This window comes from Phodopus roborovskii, unplaced genomic scaffold (genome assembly GCF_943737965.1).
Source record: "Phodopus roborovskii unplaced genomic scaffold, PHOROB, whole genome shotgun sequence".
Taxonomy (NCBI): domain Eukaryota; kingdom Metazoa; phylum Chordata; class Mammalia; order Rodentia; family Cricetidae; genus Phodopus; species Phodopus roborovskii.
Genome location: NW_026126424.1, coordinates 1,800,495 through 1,823,108, shown reverse-complemented (window position 1 = coordinate 1,823,108; position 22,614 = coordinate 1,800,495).

Here is a 22,614-nt window from a genome sequence, read left to right as displayed (position 1 = left end):
AAACATGATCACAAAATGCTGTCTTCAGGGTAAGACACAGCCATTACAAACACGATCTCATGTCAGCCTACAGCTGCCTACGCAGGATCTCCACAAGATGGGACCGGGGGTTGGGGTCCTATCCCTCTCCTGAGCTGTCGGTTACCCATAGATACTGGGGAGGGTTACTGTTTACTGGTTGTATATCCATCCAACAGTGAGCCAGTCAGGAAGGCTTAAAACCCATGGTCGCACTGAGCACCCGGGTTAAAATCAGTTGGTCACAAAACAAAATAAAAAGACCTGAGTGTGGGAAAGGGACTTGTATGGAGGAGAGGGAGTAACAGGTTGGGAGAGAGATGAGAGAGGGTAGGGTTGAGAGGGATCAAAACACATTATATACTGGCTTGAAATGGTCCAAGAATATACTTAGTCGATAAAAAGAAAATAATTAAAAACATAAAAGGAATCTATAAATTCCACCTCATACCCAAGAATGACAAAGGCAATGAAAATTAGAAATAAGAACGAAAAGGGTCTACTCAAGGGGAATTTACAAAGTCGTGTAGTGGTTAGCACCAAATGTCAACTTGGCAGGATCTAGAGTCACTTTGACAAGCCTCTAGATGTGCCCATAACATTTTTTTCTAGATTAGGTTAGTGTCTAAATATTCCTATGAGGGACTATGATTATGATAATTGACGTGGGAACACCTACTGTGAATATGGGTCCTCCCCCACCGGTCATAAAAATAACAAGGCAACAGACCACACCTTCCTCTTGGTCACTGTCCTTTGTCACCATCCTTTGATTCTACAATCGTTTTTTTCTTGATGACTTTTTCAGACATAAGTTTATATCTGGCATTTATCAAATACCTCAAAAATCACTCAGTGTGTTTACATGAATGGCTGATGACTGGGACTTTAGTCACAGACTTGATTCTGAGGTGGGCCTCCAAAAATGCTTCACCCAGTGTGACTGCCAAAGCAACACGTCTCAAGCCTTCACAGGTGTGCCAGAATATGGCCTCTATATTGAAAGAATTAGTATCTTACTTAGGCAAAGTGGGAAAATAGATGTAGTCAAGGCTGATAAACATCTATGAGGTGAGAAATAGGTCTGGAAAAAGACTATTGCCTAGATGTGGAGACCTGTCCATGGAAAGCTTATGGCTTTATCTAAATAATGTTCTAATGAGCTTTGAAAACAATAAGAAATTCCCAAATAGAAGCTCAAAGGATGGGTTGGAATACATAAGCGGAACTGTGAGACTACAAATCACACTTGGTCGAATAAGGAATTCTTGGTTATTAGTAAATATGACTCCATGTCTGGGATCACCATCCCTCAGTGAGAGTTAAGAAGGACCCTAACAGCTTTAGTGTCCAAGTATTTACCAATGCTTGTACCCTCTTAATGACACGTTCCTCCCCATGATGTCTTACAGCAGTCCTTGGGACTATTTTGTTTAGCTTGTGTAGAAGTGTTTCAAGAGTTTGTTGTTGTTGTTGTGGATCTTTCTGTTAACATTTAGAAGTTGGAAGTGTCCTCATGGATTCTTGGAACCCTGGCTTCTGCTGCAAATGGGTTGGTTAACAACACTGGTGGTGTACTCTTGTAGGCAACAATAGCCTGGAGTGTGTAGCCACTCCCCCATTAAGCAAAATATATGCCGCCGCTCACCACAGTTCACACTACTTCTCACTAATGGGTGGTGCTTCTAGCCCTTCTGCCTTCTGGCCCCATCCCCTCCTCATTCGCCTCAGTGGCTCGACACCACAAAAATATAATTCTCAACAATATGAGTAGCTATAGTCTAGTTTTTAAAAAGGGCAACACATCCTAGCTGGCTTAGTATTCCTTCTCCAGTTCATGTTTTCTTTACTTTTCCATGTGTTCATCCTGGACTCCATTTGAGTTGACTAGATCAACTCACGGGTCAATTCCAGGTCCTCACAGGGTCTACTGTTTCCAAAAAGCTCTAGATTGAAACAGGGACAAGGGAAGAGTACGTGGTTTATATATTGACGATGTACTGGTTTGTGTGGGCATAGTAGAAAGGCACACTGATATAGAAAGGGTGATTTAGTTCAGGACAAATCTCCTCCAGCTGTGATAACACCTACTGGCACAGAGATTGGCCTCATTTGCCATTGGTTAGCTGGTTACTTTTAAATTGAGAGGAGTGCTAAGGACATTGTCACATTCTGTGCTGTTGGCATGACATGAGAAGCAAAATACGTAGCTGCCCATGTGAGAACTGAGTTGGATATCTTCATCATATTCTTAACGTAACTGAAGTGGGTTTCTTAACCCTCCAGTGCTTTTTCTGGACCCCGTGTTGTATATTGTGCTAGCTAGGACCACGGGAAAGCTAACATTGACTTTACATTCATATTCAAAATGTATTGGCATTATCCCTGCTTTGGGGTGGTCTAAAGGCCTCCTCACACTTGGACAGGGCCCACCCAACTGTCATGAGAGAGATTGCCTTACTCCTAAATGGTCAGATTTCTACTTGCTCATGATAATAATAATAAGAGTAATAGAGCAAAGGAACTCTTCAGAAAATTTGAATTTTGTTAACCGTGTGCATTTTAGACACGTTCCCACACATGTGCCCAAAGAGAGCAACAAACTGTAAATGGAGGGAGGGTTGCATCAGAGTCATGCGAAACAGATATTTGTCACCGACAGACACCATCATCAATGCTGTGGCCCTTTCACGGAGAGTTTCTGTGGGGTGGAAGAACCCAGGCTCTCCAGATGCAGCACTCTGGCTTCCCAGCTGTTTCTCATCAGCAGCCACTGGCATAAAGCCCCTATACATAGTCAATTACTTCATTATCGGGCAGAGACGGGGAAGTAATTCAAATAAAACAAAGGATAGATATTAACACAATCCATTTCCTACTCCAGTTTCTGAGTATCTATGATAACTTGGTTGGCATTTTTTTTTTTAAATTATGGTGTCCTCAAGCCATCTTCCTACTAAAAAGAATGGCACACAGATGGCATTCCACAAAAGCATTGATTCTGATGTGTTTTTCCTAGACGGGTGTTAATCAATGTTACTGTTGCTCTGATGAAACACCGTGACCAAAAGCAAGAGAAGGGGGAAAGGGTTTATTCAGCTTTCCCTTCCACATCTCAGTTCATCGATGAAAGCATCAGTACAGGAACTCAAACAGAGCCAGAACCTGGAGGCAGGAGCTGATGCAGAGGTCATGGAGTGCTGCGTACTTACTGCTTACATGGCTTGCTCTGCCTGCTTTCCTATGGAATCCAGGACCACCAGCCCAGGGATGGCACCACCCAAAAGGGACTGGGCCTTCCCCCATCAGTCACTAATTAAGAAAATGCTCCACAGGCTTGCCTAAGGACCAATCTTATGGAGGCATCTATTTATTTATTTATTTACTTTAACTTTCTTTTTATTTATTCTTTGTGTCTTTCACATCATGCATCTCAGTCCCATTCATTTCCCCATCCCTTTGTATCCACCCTCTGCCTTTGCAATCTTCCCCCAAAATAAAATAAGATTTAAGAGAAAAAAGAAGTAAAAAAGGAAAAATCTCATCATGAAAGTTGTAGTGTGAAATAGTAAGTCATTCAGTAAACCCTTTTATCCATATATCTTTATGTGCAAGTGTTCATTGCAAAGAGTCATTGGTCTGGTTTCCAATATATTATCAATGCTGGACTCTCACTTGGATATCCTGTTGTTGCTCTGTGTCATGGAGATCCTTCAGCTTTGGGTCTGTAGGGCCAGCCCCTTCATGTACCCTAGCAGATAATAGACGGGGTGGATGTTGGGGTGGGCCAACTCATAACCCTGATTCTGACCCTGGTTAGTTGCAGGGTTGGTCAGCTCACTAGCTTTTCCTGTGCTCACCACCAGGTGAGCTCTCCTGGCAAGTTCACCCCAGCAATGAGCAAGGGGCAGGGCCAGTTCTCCAGCTTTGGTGCCCTCAGTGTTGGCTTTCCCACATCTACACCTTCAGGGCCAGCTCTACTATGATGCCCTGGAAAGGTTCTGGAACCATTCTTGGGCATGCTGTAGCTGGTGAGGGACAGGAACAGCTTTCCTGTTATGAGTAGTTTCCCGCCTGCTGGTCTTGTCCTTCTACCGTGCCAGCCCCAAATAACACACAGAGACTCTGTATTTGATATAACGCTGTTGGCCTGTTACTAGTTTCTTGTTGGCTAGCTCTCTCTTAAATATTAACCCATTTCTATTAATCTAAGTACTTCCACGTGGTCTTATCTTACCAGAGAGAGGGACTGGCGTTCTTCTCTCTATCCTCCATCTTGGATCTCCTCCCTACTCCTTCCGGAATCCTCCTTGTCTCCTAGTCTCACCTGTCTTGCTTTCCTATTGGCTGATAGTGCTTTATTCATTAACCAATATGAGAAACATATTTACAGAATGACATCTCCCATCACTTTCCCTCTATGACCTCAGGGCCAGCTCTCCCACCTGCCATGGGAGATGAGGAGGGGAGGGGGTATCTCTCCCCTGCCTACACTACAGATAATGTGTAGGGGCAATTTACTGGCACCCTAGTCAAAAGGTCAGCTCTACTGTGCTGCCCAGGTAAGGTGCAGGGCCCACTTCCCTGAGTGTTGCAGCTGATAAGGGGTAGAGTCAGCTTCCTCACCCACCACAGGGGACAGAAGCCCTCAACCATGCGGAGGCATTTTAAAAACTGAGGTTCCCTCCTCTTAAATCACATTGGTCTGTGTAAAGTTGACATAATACTATCCAGCATAACTGGTTAGAAACTCGAAGTTTTAGACATCTATCAAGACCACTGCATTTTACTTGATTTTAAGCCAGTATGGAGGTCTGTAAGTTCAGAGGAGGTCATAGATGCCTCTGTAACATCTCACCACACAGATTTTCATATAAAATATTACGGGAAAAAGACAGATAGGTGTGCACAAACTCTTTGAAATGGAGATTTTCGTTTTTTTCTAAGTTTTTCTAAGTTCCAAAGCTTTCAGCCCTCACTCAAAGTTAGCATTGCATTTGAGATGGAAATAATTCAGTTTGCCTTAGATGTAGATAAGTGAAGGCGCACAAGTAGGATAAATGTAGACAGGGATGGACCTTTAGGTCCAATTTGATGTGGTCATTCAGAGAATCCCAAGAATAATGAGAGGAAAGGGAGGTCCCAGGATGGTGGATTATAAAAGAGAAGTTTAGAGAGACTGTCTAACCATTCCATGGACAGGCTTCTGTGAGAAGCAGAGAGGAAGATCAAGGAGAAAGTCTCCATCGGGAGCTATCCAGACACAGCCTTCTCATCACCATTTCAAGTGCAGAGGCCCTGCACTGTATAAAATGCACATCCTTGTGAGAATCTACGTATAAACAGAATTTGAGGAAACTGGTCCTACTGGAGAAATGACTGGATGGATTCTTTACAGTTAACCTTCAGAGATTCCTTTGTAATTAATACAAAGACTTCAGTTATTTTTGTAAGTTTGGACTTTGTTATAATGAGATATTTCTTAAAAACAAATAAAATAACTCTTTTCTCCCCACATATCCAACTGGCTCACCTAAAGGGCTAAGTGATATTTCTTCTCTATTTATAGAATGTAGTCAAGGGCGGCTCCCTATTTCTTTGGCATCATGGCTATTGTTTAAATAAGATTTTCATTAATTTCTAAGACTTCTTGTGCTTTATGACTCCACATAAGAGGACAGGCATGTGAAGGAGTCTGATGGGGGATGCCCTTCTGTATGCTGTGAATATGTGTTTCTCTTATTGACTGATGAATAAAGGCTGATTGGCCAGTAGCCAGGCAGGAAGTATAGGCAGGCTACCAGACTAGGAGAATTCTGGGAAGAGGAAAGGCAGGAAAGCAGTTGCCAGAAGAAGACACCATGTAGCTGCCAAAGGGCTAACATGCCGGATGGAGCATTACGGGTAAGTCACAGCCTCATGGCAATATATAGTACAATAGAAACGGGTTAATAATTAAGGGCTAGCAAATATATAAGAAGCCCTAGCCATTGGCCAAACGGTTTATAATTAATAGAAGCCTCTGTGTGTTTATTAAACGACTGTGGGACCAGTCAGGACAGCGACTCTGTCATCAGGAGTCCTCTTTCCAATCACCAAGTTACAAATAGAAACGAGCTGAGGCGTGGGTGTGAGGAGAACTGGGGGAGACTTCCCTCACCTCCAGAAAACAAGGGAGTAGGAAGGAGCTCACAAGCCAGTGTTTTAGAACTTGAGATGGACACAGTCTCCCGTTCTGGGAGATATTCATCCAAGGGTGTCTTCTGGGGTCCCACTACAAAGCCACATTTTTCACTTTTAGCCACAACTGTTGACTTAAGAAAATGGCCTAAACTGTGTCTTTCTTGTCATAAAATGCATCTTGCTGCTAAGCCAGATCCAGCCTTCAGGACTGGCCCCCTGAAGATGGCTGTCAGAAATTGGATGCTGGAAAGTGGAAACAGCTGGTTGCCGGAAACATTGGCCTCCAGGAGCCAGGAGACTGAGCATTAAGCAGAAGCCCCAGCTTTCTTCCCCTTCAGAGTCTACTGTGATCAAGTCCGTGTGGTCTCCATAAAATGCCGAAGGATGCTCTTTGGTAGCTGACTGCATTCACTTGTTTAGTCCAACTAGCTGTTCATGCTCTGAATGAGTGTGAGGAAAAGCACCAAGTCCCTCCGTTTGGCAGTGCTTATTTCTCTCACTCACCATCCCCATCTCTGTGATGCCAGCATTACTCACCACCAGTTATGTTGGAAGAACACATAAAAATGACTGGCAAGAAGCCCAGGGAGGCCCTGGCCCACAGGCCATGCATTATCTGCTAGTGTGAAGCTGATTCTCAGTCCTTGAACATTCTGAAGCATAGTAGGAAGTCCACATACCACCACACCCTGATTTTTTGGGCATCAATAAAGGAGAACAAGAAAAAAGGTACCATAATAGAGGGAGCCATTATGGGTTTTAAGAGAAATCTGGAACCAAGAAAATATCCAGATATCTACAAGGATGACCCCAACTAACAATCTGAGCAGTAGTGGAGAGGCTGCCTTAAAAGCCCTTACCTGATAATGAGAATGACGACTACCTTAAATGCCATCCTAGAGCTTTCATCCAGTAGCTGATGGAAGCAGAAGCAGACCCCCACAGCTAAACATTGACCTGAACTCCTGGAATCCAGTTGCAGAGAGGAAGAAGTGATGAGCAAAGGGGTCAAGACCAGATTGGAGAAACCCACAGAAACAGCTGACTTGAACAAGGGGGAGCTCATGAACCCCAGACTGATAACTGGGAAACCAGCATAGGACTGACTCAGACCCCCTGAACATGGGTCTCAGTTAGGAGGACTGGGAAGTCTATGGGACCTCTGACAGTGGAACCAGGATGTATCCCTAGTGTACAAATAGACTACAGGAGCCCATTCCCATTGGAGGGATATTCCCTTAGCCCAGATGCTCCCTAGGCCCTCCCCCAAATGACTTGACAGATTTTGATGATCCTTCATAGAAGGCCTCACCCTCCTTGGGGAGTGGGTGGAGGATGGGATGGGGGGAGTCACTGGGGGGCATGGGAGGTTGGAAGGGAGAGGGAATTGCTATGTAAAATAAGAAAAAAGTAAATAATAATAAATCATCTGAAAAAAACAAAAGAAAATATGACTTCAGACTTCAGAACAAATTCAAAATATACCTTTAGGTGTTTGTGTTGAGGTCTTTTACATCCTTTGAACTGATATTTTTTCTTACATAGGTGTAATATAATATACTAACTGAAAGGACTCTAACACCGCGGGGTCCTCTCTCCTGGACCTCAGCTGTAGGCACAAATCAATTCCAAACAAGGCGTCTTCTCCTGGGTTTCCAAGCCATGACTGCTATTTGAAGGTCTCTCCTGTCCCAGAACTTACACATTTAGATTACTACATTGCTGATATGAACATAGATGTTTTTTTCAGGTCTACTCTTTTTATTAGTCCCATTGTCTTTGTTATCTGAGCAAAGACATGAAGCACGGGGGTAAAGCTACCTAAGGTTCAAGCTTGGAAGTTGAGCTTGGAGGTGTCTCAGTATCAGTTGAATTTGCAGATTTCATTTCTACCTTGCTTTATCTTCCTTCCTTTCTCTCCCTTCCTTCCTTTTTTCTCTTTCCCTTCCTTCCTTCCTTTCTTTCCCTCTCTCTCCCTTCCTTTCTTCCTTCCTTTCTTCCTCCCTTCTTTCCTTCCTTCCTTCCTTCCTTCCTTCCTTCCTTCCTTCCTTCCTTTCTTTCTTTCTTGGTGGCAGGGTCTTATGCATCCCAGGCTGATCTTAACTTTGCTATGAAGTAGAGAATGCCCGTTAACTCCTGACCTTATTCCCTCTGCCACTTGTGTTCTACTATTACAAGTGTGCATCACCATATTCAGTTTTTGGAGTGCTTGGAATGAGACACAGGGCTCTGTGCATGCCAGGCAAGTTCTTCACTCAGTGAGCTACACCCCAAGCCCCTCTGGATTACATTTTCATATTGTAAAATTTGGTTGTATTCTGCAGGCAGTTTGTGTTAGTTACTTTTCTCCTTGAATAGACGAAAATGCCCAAAAAAAAGAAACATAGTTTGAGAATAATGTCCATCATGGCAGGAACAGCATAGAGGCAGCAGAGCACTGGTCACAGTGCATTGCATTCAAGAAGCAGAGAGAGGACGGAGTAATGGCACACACCTTCAGTCCCAGCACCCAGGAGACAGAGGCAAGTGGATCTCTGTGAGTTCTGAGGCCAGCCTCATCTACATAGCTAGTTCCAGGACAGCCAGGACTGCAGAGAGACCTTGTCAAAAGAGAAGGAGGGGGAAGAGGAGGAGAAGGAAGAGGGGGAAGAGGAAGAGGAAGAACAGGAAGAGAGAAATGGTCAGCTCAGCTTGTTTTCTCCTTTTTATTCAGTCCTTCAGTCTGGGGCCCATGCACCTGAAATGGTGCATGGGCCCCAGACTACATTTAGGGAAGTTGTTTCCATCTCAATAAACCTGTAGCTAGATTTTTTGGGGGGCACCAGTTCACAAATAAATAAATAAATAGTAAAATAAAATTTAAAAACTAGATTTTTTTTTATTATGAAAGCTCAACCTATGGCTTATGCTTATTTCTAACTAGCTCTTACAAGTTAAGTGAACCCATTTCTATTCATCCATGTGCTACCATGTGCTCATAATGAGGGGAGAAGTCATTCTGTAAATATGTTTCTCTTATTGGTTAATGAATAAAGCACTGTTGGCCAATAGGAAAGCAAGATAGGTGGGACTAGGAGACAAGGAGGAGAGAGGAAGTAGTAGAGAGGAGATTCAAGATGGAGGACTGAGAGAGGAATGACAGGGCCTCTCTCCAGTAAGATGAGGCCACCTGGAAACACTTAGATCAATAGAAATGGGTTACTATTTAAGACAGAGCCAGCAGATAAGAAACTAGTAAGTGGCCTACAGCTTTATACCAAATACAGCATCTCTGTGTGTTATTTGTGGCTGGCACAGCGGTGGGACCAGGCCGGCAGGAAAACCTGCTCATAACACCTCTCCTCTATATCTTGCTCTCTCTGTGTCTGGCTGGTGACCCCACCTTTTTTCCCCCCAAGACATCTCTGTCCCAATAAATCCCACCTAACGTCTCTTGCCTAGCTATTGACCATTCAGCTCTGTATTAAACCAATCACAATAGTTTAATTTTCACATAGTGTAAAAGGATATTCTGCAACATTTCTCCATTTTTGTTTAAATACAAGAAAAGGTTTTACCTCTAACAATAAAACCATAAGAACAATTATCAGGTAAGAATTACACTCACAATGTCCAGTCCATTTGTATTTGGCAAATTCAGAGGAAATACTCCAGTATCTGTTACATCTTGGTGAGTTCAAAGTTTTGTACCTAATTCACTTTCTTTCCTAATTTATATTACCAACCCCAAATTAATTTTTTAGACCTCAAAAGATTTTCTTAGATCAACAACTTAAGCTTTTATGTCTCCCAACCTAGTATACTTTACACCTCTTTTGTGTTTTTTTTTTCTGAATTTTATAATAAGGAAAACTTAACTGTAACTATCTATTCTTCATCCCCATCAAAGACCCAAGAAGGATATAATATTACCTGAGTAATCAGGAAGCACAGAGCAAGCAACTTCCAAAACTATAAGAAATGACAGAAACAGCAGACTGTCTGACAGTCACCCAAGGTTCCTCTGTAATATTGGGGCATCCACCTTCAGCCTATAGACCTAAGATATCTGACAGACTTTTCTGTGAAGCAAGAATTTTGAATGTCTGTCCCAACTTGTCTTGGCAAAGTTCAGCAATTGCCTTCTTTTGTGTCCTGTTTGTCCAATTTGGACAGCATACTGTCAACAGTCAGAACAAGGGAAGTCTTTGCCTTGTGGCTAACTTTGCCATAAATGAAAACAAACTCCATATGGAGGTTTTTCTTTGTTTTGTTTGTTTTGTTTTTGTTTTTCGAGACAGGGTTTCTCTGTATTGCTTTGGAGCCTGTCCTGGAACTAGCTCTGTAGACCAGGCTGTCCTCGAACTCATAGAGATGCGCCTACCTTTGCCTCCTGAGTGCTGGGACTAAAGGCATGTGCTACCAGTGACTGGCTAGAGGTTTTTTTGATATCCTTTATCCTCTTTTGGAGTAAATTGGTGCTGCCAGGAGCAGACATGTCTTGCTGTCATGTAAAGCCCTATGTAATTAAAACATTAAAATGCCATATTCTATAAGTCTCTGAAGTGTTTGAAGACCATCTATCTATTTAAAATATGTCTGATTGACCTTGTAAATATACGCAACATGACAATAAGTTTGATTGTTATAGATTACTAACTACTAGCCTGTATTTCTTTATTATCCTAAATAGTTTGTAATAATATCTTTCAAGGACTAGAAATTTATATTACATTACTAAATGAGCTGCATAGGTACATTATCTTAAATGAGAGTAGAAACATATTTACAGTATGTTCTAACAAAAATAATTTTAAACTTGTAACAATGCACCAAAGTACCTTAAGTCAGAGTGGAAACATGTATACAGGATAACAAAAATGACCTTAAATTTGTATCAGTATACAAAAATCCATATCAATATAAACATTTGAGAATAGTGGTTGTTCAAATGTAGACTCAATAATATATCCTTTAAACTCATTTCTATACTATGTCCCTCTTTTCCCCTTAGAAAGAGATCCCCAAATATAATCTCCTTTTTCAGCTTTTTTTCCCTGGCCATGACCAGTAACAATTTGTAACCACCCCCTTAAATGATTACAAACATCCAAAACCCACCAAAAGACCAAATTTCACTCACCCCACCTCTTGGAAATGTGGGTATTGTGTTCTCCAGACTGCTTCCTGTTGTCTGGGATGATGACATCTTTGGGGGACCCTGAGAAAACTGGGATAATGGTCAAATCCTGGAAAAAACAGTCATAACTTTTATTGTTCAGTCTCTGTGCAATGGGAAAGTGCAAAGCTTGTCTGTAGTCCTGGATAGAATAGTCTGTGAGGCTGGTCCTTCTCAGCCTTGAAGCTATTCCAGATGCAGAACTCTGAGAAAAATGCAACAGAGGCTCTCTGAGAGGTTGGATCACATGGCTACACACATGGTGTTCAGTCCACTTGCTCTGAAAGCATACAAACTTTCAAAGGTAACAAATATCTGCATTAATACAAGTATGGACTTGCATTGTACACAAACCAGCTAAAGTTTATTTTTTGTTTTATGTTTGAGCAGGTAAAATAGATGTCAACTGTCTTGTAGTTTTTGTAGGTTTATTTCTTTATATCTGTAGTCAAGATTTTCAGGAGATTCCCCCTCTCCCCCCAATCCAATCTGAATCTCTTTAACCTGGAATGAATCCACAGCCTTTTGTTTCCTGTGTAAATGAAAGCAAAACCTTTTCTCTGACACATTACATTTTTTGAATTACATATTAGAGCTAAGGCATTCTTAAAGTATCTAGGCTGGTTTAATTCAGCTCATGTCTCTTAGCAGCTGTCATTTACTCATTAGTAATCAAAAAATTTAAAGTCAACAAGACAACATGTAGGATCCAGATGCTATGTATTTTCCTTCTTTACATGGCTTATCCTTTCTATATTGGTTTGTTCTCTCTTTAGAGACTTCATCTTATTACTTACAAGCTATTTTTTTGTGACTGTTTATACTCATTTTCATTTCTCTTTTTAAGCCTACACACATTTTTTTTTTATAAAAAAAACACGATGTAACCTAGATAGAGGTTTTCCATCTGGATCTGTCTTTACTGTACACCTGCAGCATTCCCTGATTGTGTGAGGCAGATCTTAAACTGCTATGTCAGCCACCATGTTGTTCATCTTAGTGGATGGTTCTGGCACATAGGCTGTCTCTGTACTCCACCAAGCCTACCCAAGAGACCATGGTCACCAGGGAGCCAATTTGACTCAGTGTTCTGAACTGTGTTTTTGTTTTGTTTTAAACTTTCTCAGGCCTAATGTGGATATATGTGGCCCCACATTGGGTGCCATGCATAGCCCGATTATTCTTTGGGCTACCAGCTCACAAAAAAAAAAAAATGACATGTAGACTTATTATTAATTAAGAAAGCTTGGCCTATAGCTTGGGCTTGTTTCTAACTAGCGCTTGTAACTTAAATTAATCTGTTTGTATTCATCTACATGCTACCATGTGTCTCATGGCTTTCACCTCTCCTCCTGTATGTTTCTCTTTCTGTGTGTGGCTGGTGACCCCACTGTTCTTCTTTCCCAAGACCTCTCTGTCCCCAGAAGTCCCGCCCCATTCTTCCTGCCTAGCTATTGGCCATTTAACTCTTCCTTAAACCAATCACAACGACACATTTCACACAGTGTAAAGAAATATTCCGCAGCCTAAACCCAGTCTAGAAGATCCCTCGGAGACACGCCCAGGTGTTATTTCCACGGTTCCTCTAAATCTATCAAGTTGAAGGTCAAGATTGCCTATCACACAGTTCGAGTTTATTAAGGCTTCATCAAGAGAGCGCACATAGGAGCAAGTGAGGGTGGTGGGCTGGGGCTTGGGGGGCAACCAAGCCACTGGAACAGAGAGCTCCTAGGGCAGAGCTACAGCAGCGTGAGTAGGTACAGAGACAAAGACAAATGGTGGGCTGCCCAGAAATGAGAGGTCTGAGGACAAGAGGAGAAGCGGAAGTTGATGCCATGATTTTCAACTTTATCTGTTGGAATTGCAAACTGAAGGAGAGGGTAAGAGGTTAAGGAAACATTTAAACCTTTTACTGTAAACACTCACATATCCATTTACTCTTTTTCTAGATGGAAAGAAAGCCCTGAACCGGAGCCTAGGAATACAAGGTGATAGTGTGAAGCTCTTGGTGTTAGAGAGGGGAGGGAGCGTGACCAAGGACACAGGCTTTGTATCTTTGGAAAGCATGGTCCCTCATGATGAAGGCAGAGGTGGTGAGGATGGGGAGGGCAGGTCTGTCTGAGTGTGTTGGCGAGGGATTTGGAGGAACTTTTGTGAGGTGAACTTTAGTCCCTCACTGATGGGAAAGATTGCCTCATCTCTGAGGGCAGTAGGTATAGGACTTCAGGAACCCAGAGAGACTGCTGGATTTTAACCAGCTGTAGTTAAGAGCAGGCCCGGAAGTCAGCCATGCCCCTGTGATACTACGGAAGAGGACTGGGACGGGCCCACCAGCGTGAATGAGAGGTCTGTTACTTGCACATCTGTAGTTTATTAAGAAGACGTTGACTTCCTAGAGGGTCCTCGTTTGATTTACATCTGCCTCCGCTGCAGGTTTACACAGTGGTATCAGTCAGCGCCTGGGAGTTCACATTCCCACCCCATGTGACAGCGGTTCCTAAGATGGACAGCCTTCCCGCCCCTCATCCTGGTCCAGCAAGATGCTGGAGAAGTCAGGTTCACAGAGCCCCATTGTGGCGTGTCGGAACCCACAGAAAATGTTCCTCCTGTGTATTATTTATGACTTTCCTGCCATTTATATAGTATTCAGCTTCCTGCAAGTAATTTGTTTTGGATTGTGTAGTGCTGGGCAGAACATCAAAGGTATGCTAAGCAGTGATAATAAAACATTGAGGTTTATGGTCACTGAGGTATTAAATATCACTCATAAATTACAGGGTGAGTATTTTAAATGAGCTATGGGTCTGAGAACAGTAGGCGCCCCATCTCTACACATATTAATTGCTACTGCCTGGCTTATTAATTATCAATACTTTCAAAGGCTTTGTTGATGTCATTTTCTTAAGGAGGCGCTCTGTGTCCTTTCTGTGCTCTTTCCCTCCCCCCTCCCCCTCCCCCCTCCCTCCCTCTCTCCCCCCTCTATTGTGTGTGTACATGTAGCTGTATTGTGTGTATAAGCTGGCACCAGACATAATAAAACATAGAGTTCTGAATCACGTAGCCTTTTCACAATTCTTTAAAACTTCTAATCACATAATTTCCCCCTTTCCTTTCCTCCCTCCAGCTTCTCCCAAGCAGCCCCATGCTCTTTCAGATTCTTGGTCTTTTTCCTTGTTTGCATGCATGCACACCTGTCCTCAATGGCCTGCCACTGCAGTGGTCCCCACAATCTTTGCTACTGATGGCTCTGAGGGACAGTCCTTCCCCAGAGAGCACCCGTGCTATAGCTTTTGCATGTATGAAAATAAGAATCTCAGGAAAGAGGATAAGCAAGTAGGGGTAACTTTTTCAAACCATGGGTTAGATTTGATCTGCTTGATCTAACAGTGAAATGTATTTACACTTTTGTTCAGTTTTGATTGATATCATTTTTAATCTAAGGCCTGGAACTCCATTCAGTTATTAATAGCTTCCAAGTAAGTTTTCAACAAGTTCCCTATGGGGATCTGTTTGCAACTGTAAATTTAGTGAACGCTAAATGCAGATTAAATATTCTCAGTGAAAATTTAGCATCCAAAGACAGCATAAAGATGAACTTTAGTGCCTTGATTTTACTTGAAATTTTGAATAGTGTGAATACATTTGGCTAAGAGAAAGCTATTATTTACTTTTTATTTTATTTTATTATTTTTTTTACATTCCAATCCAAGTTTCCCCTCCCTCCCACTATCTGCTCCACAGAGAGGGTAAGACCTCTTCTAAGAAGTCTACTAAGTCTGTCCCAGCATCTAGTTGAAGCAGGACCAAGGCACCTCCCCACCCCCATCCCATTCCCCTGTGTCTAGGCTGGGCGAGTGTTATTAAATATTTTGCCTGTTCACTTTTTAATGCAGTTACAGAAAGTGTCCAGTGACACATGTGGCTCCCATTGTGCCCATTAAGAAGTTAGTGTTGGAATAAATCCTTCTGGGAGGGCTGTGAAGACCCTGGAGTCCACTTCTACTTAACTCTGGAGAAATTCCAATTGTACCAATGGCTTGGCAACTGCGGGGCCAGTTTCAAAATAGTCCCAAGGTGCTAAGTGAATTCAGAGGCTCTGTCAAACCTGGAAATTTAGGCCGCACTTGCAGGTTGATAAGGTAAATATTCTCTTATAAAAACATTTGTCCATTTAAAATGTTTTTGACACATTCTCGAGTGCCCCCGCAGCTTCACTTTATGAGCCTTCTCCACTCTTGAGAATGGTGCTTGTGTCCAGAGAATTCCATGTCACTGCTCTCCTATAAGGTGCTCTCGTCCACGGATACACTACTGTTTGTCTATTGGTCTCCCTCTGATGAACATTTAGAATGTGTCTACTGCATGGATAATTTCTCCTCACTACAGAGCTGGGGCTGCTCTGACATGTGTGTTCTCTCATGCATGCACAGACAAGATTTCTCCAGTGTGTAGATAGACACACTGACCCCTTTACTAGAGGCAGTAATAAACGATTCTCCAGGAGATGTATCAGTGTGCCCTCTCCCAGAAAGAATCACTTTTCTTTCTTTTTTACACATTACAGTCTTTAAAGTTATAATGTTAGGCGAGCTACTGGGTGAAATGGTGTTATCTTTTTGCTTAATTAGCATTACCCAGGTCAGGCATCTTTTCATATTTGCTGATCAATCAGGCTTTCTTCATGACATGACTGTTGGTAACCATTGTTTCTCTATTGCGTGAATTTTGCCTTTTCTTTTGACACCCATTTCTCTCTCCGGAGAGACAGATGACTTATAGGTGACAGTTCTGGGCTGGGCACGGCTCCTTTCTTGATACTTGTTTCTCTTTTTGTGTAAGTGTTTATCATCTGAGATCAAAGAAGGACTTCTCTGTCTTTTCAATTCTGAACAAGCTTCAGTTTTCCTGATGGAGTGGGGGGCGGGGGGGAGAGACAGGCAGGGTGTGGGAGTTCTGAGCCAGGAGCACCATACAGAAGGAGGAGAAGGAGGAGGACGGGCAACTGCATCCTCTTCTCCCTGGGTGAGGACCACTCTTATGTCGTAAAAGCTACTATGTGCAAGAGGCAAAATGAAAATGTCCACAACTAGCCCATTTTAGCAACTTACTAATTAGCTAAGAGTAATTAAGTAATGTAAAGGTTTCAAATCTTAGCATTGTAATGAGAACTGTATAAAGTCTGCAAAAAATCTGTTGAATCTATAGCTAAATATTAGCTTGAATCCATACAACTGAAATTTTTTTTATAGCTGATAATGAGACACAATGGTGTCTCAGTAATTCTAGCTTGTGTCCTCATAGACACTTATGAGCCAGCATTTAGTGCTTTTCTGTGGCCATGAACAGCTTGTTTCTTAGGACACTGGGTACCATAAGTACAGATATGGTCATTAAATCTTAATAATGGTACTTAATGTTTATAAGACACCTTTCATCCAAGGACCTCAAAGAACTGAACAAACATTAACTTGTTAATTCTCATAAGAGCCATGAGGCAAGGGTTATTACATCCCTTTTACCGATGAAGGGACAGGGCCCAGAGAACTTCAGTAACCTCACTTACACAAGGTCGTGTACTATGGTAAAATTACTTTATGCAGTACAAGCCTAGACCTCAAGCTATCTGTTCAAGTTGTCTGAAGTTATCTACCCATTTATAAGTATTTGGGGGGGGGATTCTTTATTTTATTCTAGTGAATTCTGCCAAATAAACAATTATGTAAATAGAAATTTTTCAGTGCTTAAAAGTAAGTTTCAAGGCAACACAGCATTATATAATTTTGGAGACACATTTATTGAGCAAAAGAGTCTGTGGCAGAGGAGACTCAAGATTACATAAGGGGTGTTACTGGTTTTGATGGGGGAAAGCCTTCCAGCCACTTCCTTTAACAACTGCCTTGCTGGGCTGGGGATAGCTCTGAGCTTATGAGTGCGAACTGTAACTATAGAGGACCTGAATTTTGTCGCCAGCATCTGTGTTGAGCAGCTCACAACTACAGGTAATTCCAGCTCCTTCTAATACTCATTTCTAGACTCCTTGAGCACCTGCACTCATGTGGTATACACACACCACACACAGACACACACACCACACACATCACATACACCAAACACATACACACCACACATACACACTACACAAACACACCACACATAACACACATCACATCACACCACACACACACTATATATATATATATATATATACATACACACCACACATACCACACATGCACAAACACTCACACATATATACACTACACACACACATACACCACACATGTATACATAAACACACACCACACACACATACACAACACATAATACACACTACACACACACACCACACATCACATACACCGAACACCACACATACACACTACACACAAACACATCACACATAACACACATCACATCACACACACACAATACACATACACACTACACACAAACACACCACATATAACACACACCACACCACACACATACTATACACATACATACCACACATACCACACATGCACAAACACTCACACATATATACGCCATACACACACATACACCACACATAATACATATATAAACACACACCACATACACATACACAACCCATAACACACAACACAACACACACACAAATAAATTTTTTAAGTTTCTCATAGCCAGGTATATTGACACTCACCCTGGAGGGAGAAGTGGGCAGATTTCTGTGAATTTAAAGTTAGTTATGTCCACATACTGTGCTTTTTAAAGACCCTTCCTTTTTTATCTTATTTTTAATAGTTAATTTTTTTCACATTCATCTCTTTAATTCCCAGACTGTCTCGTTTTACAAGACCATTCAGGCTTGCTTGAAGCTGGTCCTCTGCTGTACACTAGAGAATACTGTGAGAGTACTCTTCCTCCGGTGTCCCGCAGACCCCAGAGCATCCAGATCTGATGGGGAAGAGAAGCAGAGGGAACACCCGTGTTCTAAAACTGGCTAAGAAAACCGAACCTTTTAAATGAAAAACCAAACAGTCAATGTGTTCCCAGGGACCCTCATTAGTTACAGCTCTAAATTCCTTTTAGATTCATCTAATATCTAACCTCGTTGTTCTCAGGACTGCTCTCTTCCACCACACAGAGCAATCTGATCCCTCTTCGACAAGACAAAGTGTCACAGGTTTGGACACAGGCCTTTCCCCATCCTTTTTCTGGAACAGCTAGAGCTTCCTCATCCGAGACCCGTATGCCACCCTTTTAGGTATGCTCCATCATATTCAACAGCATCTGACACACTAAGTTGATCAAGGTCTCTCCTAAATTGGTACCCAGAAGTAAGCACAATATTCCAGATGTGGTTTGAGACTGGAGAACAGCTGCTTCCATTAACCACACTGTAGTTCTTCCTTTATTTCAAAACCATGGCTTAATCTTCCTGTGCACTTCTTTAGGGGGAAACAACAACAACAATAATAATAAAAGGCAAAACTAAAACTAAACCAATTTACATTGTCATTTCCTAACGATTCACTTTTTATTATCATAACAATTTCAAAGCTGATTTTCTAATTCTTTTTCTTTTTTTCTAAATTTCAAACAATCAAATAACATTTTTGAAGCTGACTAAAAACAGTGAGGCTGGACTTAAACTGGTCCTTTTCCCCATAGTCAGCTGTTAGACAGTGATGCTGGCACATGAGCCTGGAAATGTAGGTGCACATATATATACATATATATGTATGTATGTATGTATGTATGTATGTATGTATGCATGTATGTATGTATAATCTTTCTCTCACCTGCTGCATGCAGTAAGGATGCTATTATTTATTCTTAGAGTAAAAAGTGTGTGTGTTTGGGGTGGGAGGGACTTCTGATTATGAAAAATTGAAGTTTAACACAGGGGCAAAGACCTGAGGTTCTTGACTGGGCTCACACAGGAGTTTAGATTCTGGCCCCATTGTTTACAGGCCCGTGGTAGGAAGGGGGGGTTATTTAAATTCTTTAAACTTTAATTTCTTCATGAGTAAAGTAGAGATGATGATAGGCCACATGTTAAAAGATTGTTGTGACAATATTATATAACAGAGAATACAGTATTATATAGTAGGGAACCAGAGTTAGACAAAACACGTGACAATATAAACTTCTTATCTCAGAACCTATAGAAAGACAACAGAAAAGTTCCCTGCAGAGTCCTCCTCAGCCCAGAAATGACAGCTGCTGGTGTGGCTTTCCCCTGTGTATTAGTCACTCTCAAGTCAGAAGGTTCTAGCAGAGCAGACAGGCTATGAAAATAAACTAACACATCTGATGTAGCCTTATGAGCAGTGACACAAAAAATGTCACTATGTTCCAAAGATTTAGCCTTAGACTGTGAGCCATATATATTTTAGGCCACTCCCACTAAACGTTGCCTAAGAATAATACATGATGATATTATTATAGATAGTATATTTTACCACTAAGTCAAAATTGGCCCTCAGGGACACACAGGCACAGTGAAGGAGAGTGTCATGGAATGTGCCCACACAGGCATTATGTCTTGCAGGCATGCGGTGTATTTAGAACAAGGAGCCTCAGATTCAGATACAGTGTGTCCCTCAGAACCATCTTTGATGTTATATGGTCAAATTAGAGATTTACAAAGTTTGAGCAATAACATAAAATATTGCCTCAAAACTAATAATCTCACCGAGGCAATTTGTATGCAAGCAGAATTTTATTAAAATGTACTCACCCAATTACTTAAGGATATATATACTTTGTAATAGATGGCAAATTGTGTCAGGTCCATTTGATTCTTCCCAAGGCCCTTGCCAGTTATATTCTCTCTCTTTTTTTGGGAGGGGTCTTTTGAGGTAGGGTTTCTCTGTATTGCTTTGGAGGAGCCTGTTCTGGAACTTGCTTGTTCCAGAACTTGTAGACCAGGCTGGCCTTGAGCACCAGTTCCTTCTCATAACGTGAAAATTAGGATCTGTGACTTCCAAGGCAAAGTTTATGTTTGGCCTTCTGATTGTCCTTGACATGAGTGCAGGTACTATTTGGCATTTGACGACATTTGTTCACTGCCCCTGGGTTGATGGTTCTCATTCCACGCCCTCTTCACTCAGCCTCTTGCAATTGCTATTAATATCTAGCTGTTTACCCGGCAGGACTGGCATGTGGCCAAAGTTGGGAGAGGGGTCTCCCAGGCCCAGCATGAGACTCCTAGGTACGCCCTACCATCCCTTTCCTAACCCCCCAAGCTATACCATTCCTGCATGACAAAACTTGTAAATGGGTGCTCACTCTGAGTATACCACTGTCCTCTTCTCCCCTATTGGCCGTAATTCCGGCCAATGAACAGCCCGCAGGAACAAGAAGGTGGAACACCTGTAACTGGGGGGGGGGGGACTGAGAAGAAAGCGGGGGGGGCACACTGGTTTTTATGCAGAGATAGCACTCTGGGTTTTATGTCCCAAGGGCACTGCAGTGGCTGTTGGAAGTTCAACCAGACCCATGACTGAAGACTGAGGTGTGCAATGCTTTAATCATCTAGACAGGTGTGTTATTTATTATTCACGTGATGCAGAGGGTGTGGAATGCAGCTCAAGGCTGTAATGAAACATTATCCACAAGCATCTTAAGTGCTTGTAAGTAACATTGGAAAGTGAAGACAGCCCGGTTCGGATGAAACCCGTGTTCTCCGGATGCAAGAGATGCCGAAGCCCAGTGAAGAAGTGAAAGCAAGACCCCACGGCACGCTCTGTGCAGCTGCCCTACTCTGTTTCCTGCTCAAAATCCCCTGACTATGATAAGCAGCCTTCCCGCTCTGATACCTCGGTAGTTCTAAAGGAAATCCCGCTGTGTCTTCTTACCCAGTCTCCCAAACTCTTACCACAGAGAAAAGGTTCCTGCCGGAAGACCGTGACTACATCTCAAGGGATTATATTTTGCAGCATCCACTCTGGAAACAACTGACAGTGATTACATTAGGGACCCCTGGAGAGGGAACATACATCTGCAGACTGCAATGTGAACATCCCCTTTTACGATCCTGAAGATTGGACAGATAAGAAGAAGCAATGGCAGATTCCCTGATAGATAGGATGGCTTCCTGGGCCAGGTTTTCATTCTGCTTCTGCCGTTTGTTTCCTTGCCTACTGAATTGGGATAGTTTACCTCTTGATGCCTATTTTACTTTGTTCATCCTTGATTAGTTTTCCCCTTAAGCAGTGTAATCGTCATCAGTAATACTCATAGTAGCAACTTACATTTGCCTGTACTTATTACTCTTCCAAAGTGTTATTAGATATTGCATATGATCTCACTGTTAGGTGGTAACTTTATAGACAGTTCTTTTAAATAAATTCAGTACACTATTAAAAACTGTCTATTACATCTTAAGACTGGAACTTTCTTACTGTCTTCACACAGAAAATACTGAGTGCTAGCTGCATGCATTAACTCAACCTTCAACTAGAATTTGATTTTAAAATTGTTTCCCCCCTCCCCAAATGTTAATATTTTGTTTGTCTAAAGGCCTTTTGTACTGATAATATGTCCTGAGACATAAGTGAAAATCATGTTTTTATTGATGATACTCACTGATCTTAATAGAGCTCTCAGTATAGGAGAGGAATTGGGCGATTATGTTGCCCAAGATCACAGAGCTACTCTCTGGCAAATATGGAGGTTAAATGCAGCTTTGTGTGGTTCAGAAACACTCCAGAAAGAGGCCTGAATTTTTGATGTGAAATTCAAGACATCAAGAATTCCCAAACCATAAGTGTTCAGCATTTTAAATGATTTAACAAAATCAAATACAGTTGTCCCTCAGTTTCCATGGGGGACTGGTTCCAGGACCCCCTGCAGATACGAAACTCTGTGGTAGATGCTTAGGTCCTTTAAATGTAATATGTGGGCATAACCCATGCACATGGTCCCCTACACTTTAAATCATCGCCGGATTATTTATAATACCTAATACAATGGAATTCTATGTAACCAGTTGTCATATGAGTTGTTTGAGTATTAACAACACGAGAAAGGAGTCTGTACATGCTCAGCACAGATGCAACTTAAACATTTGCTTTTTTGATCTGGTTTGTTTGACTTTATGAATATGAAATCCATGAAGAAAGAGGGTCAACTATATATGAATCAAATGAAACCCAGTTGTAAGAGAGGACTCATCTTGCAAAAAGATAAAAGCTGCACAGAAAATACATGTTATGGCCTTAACTATATATTGAGGATATTTGATTTCCAATTCTATCACATAAAGG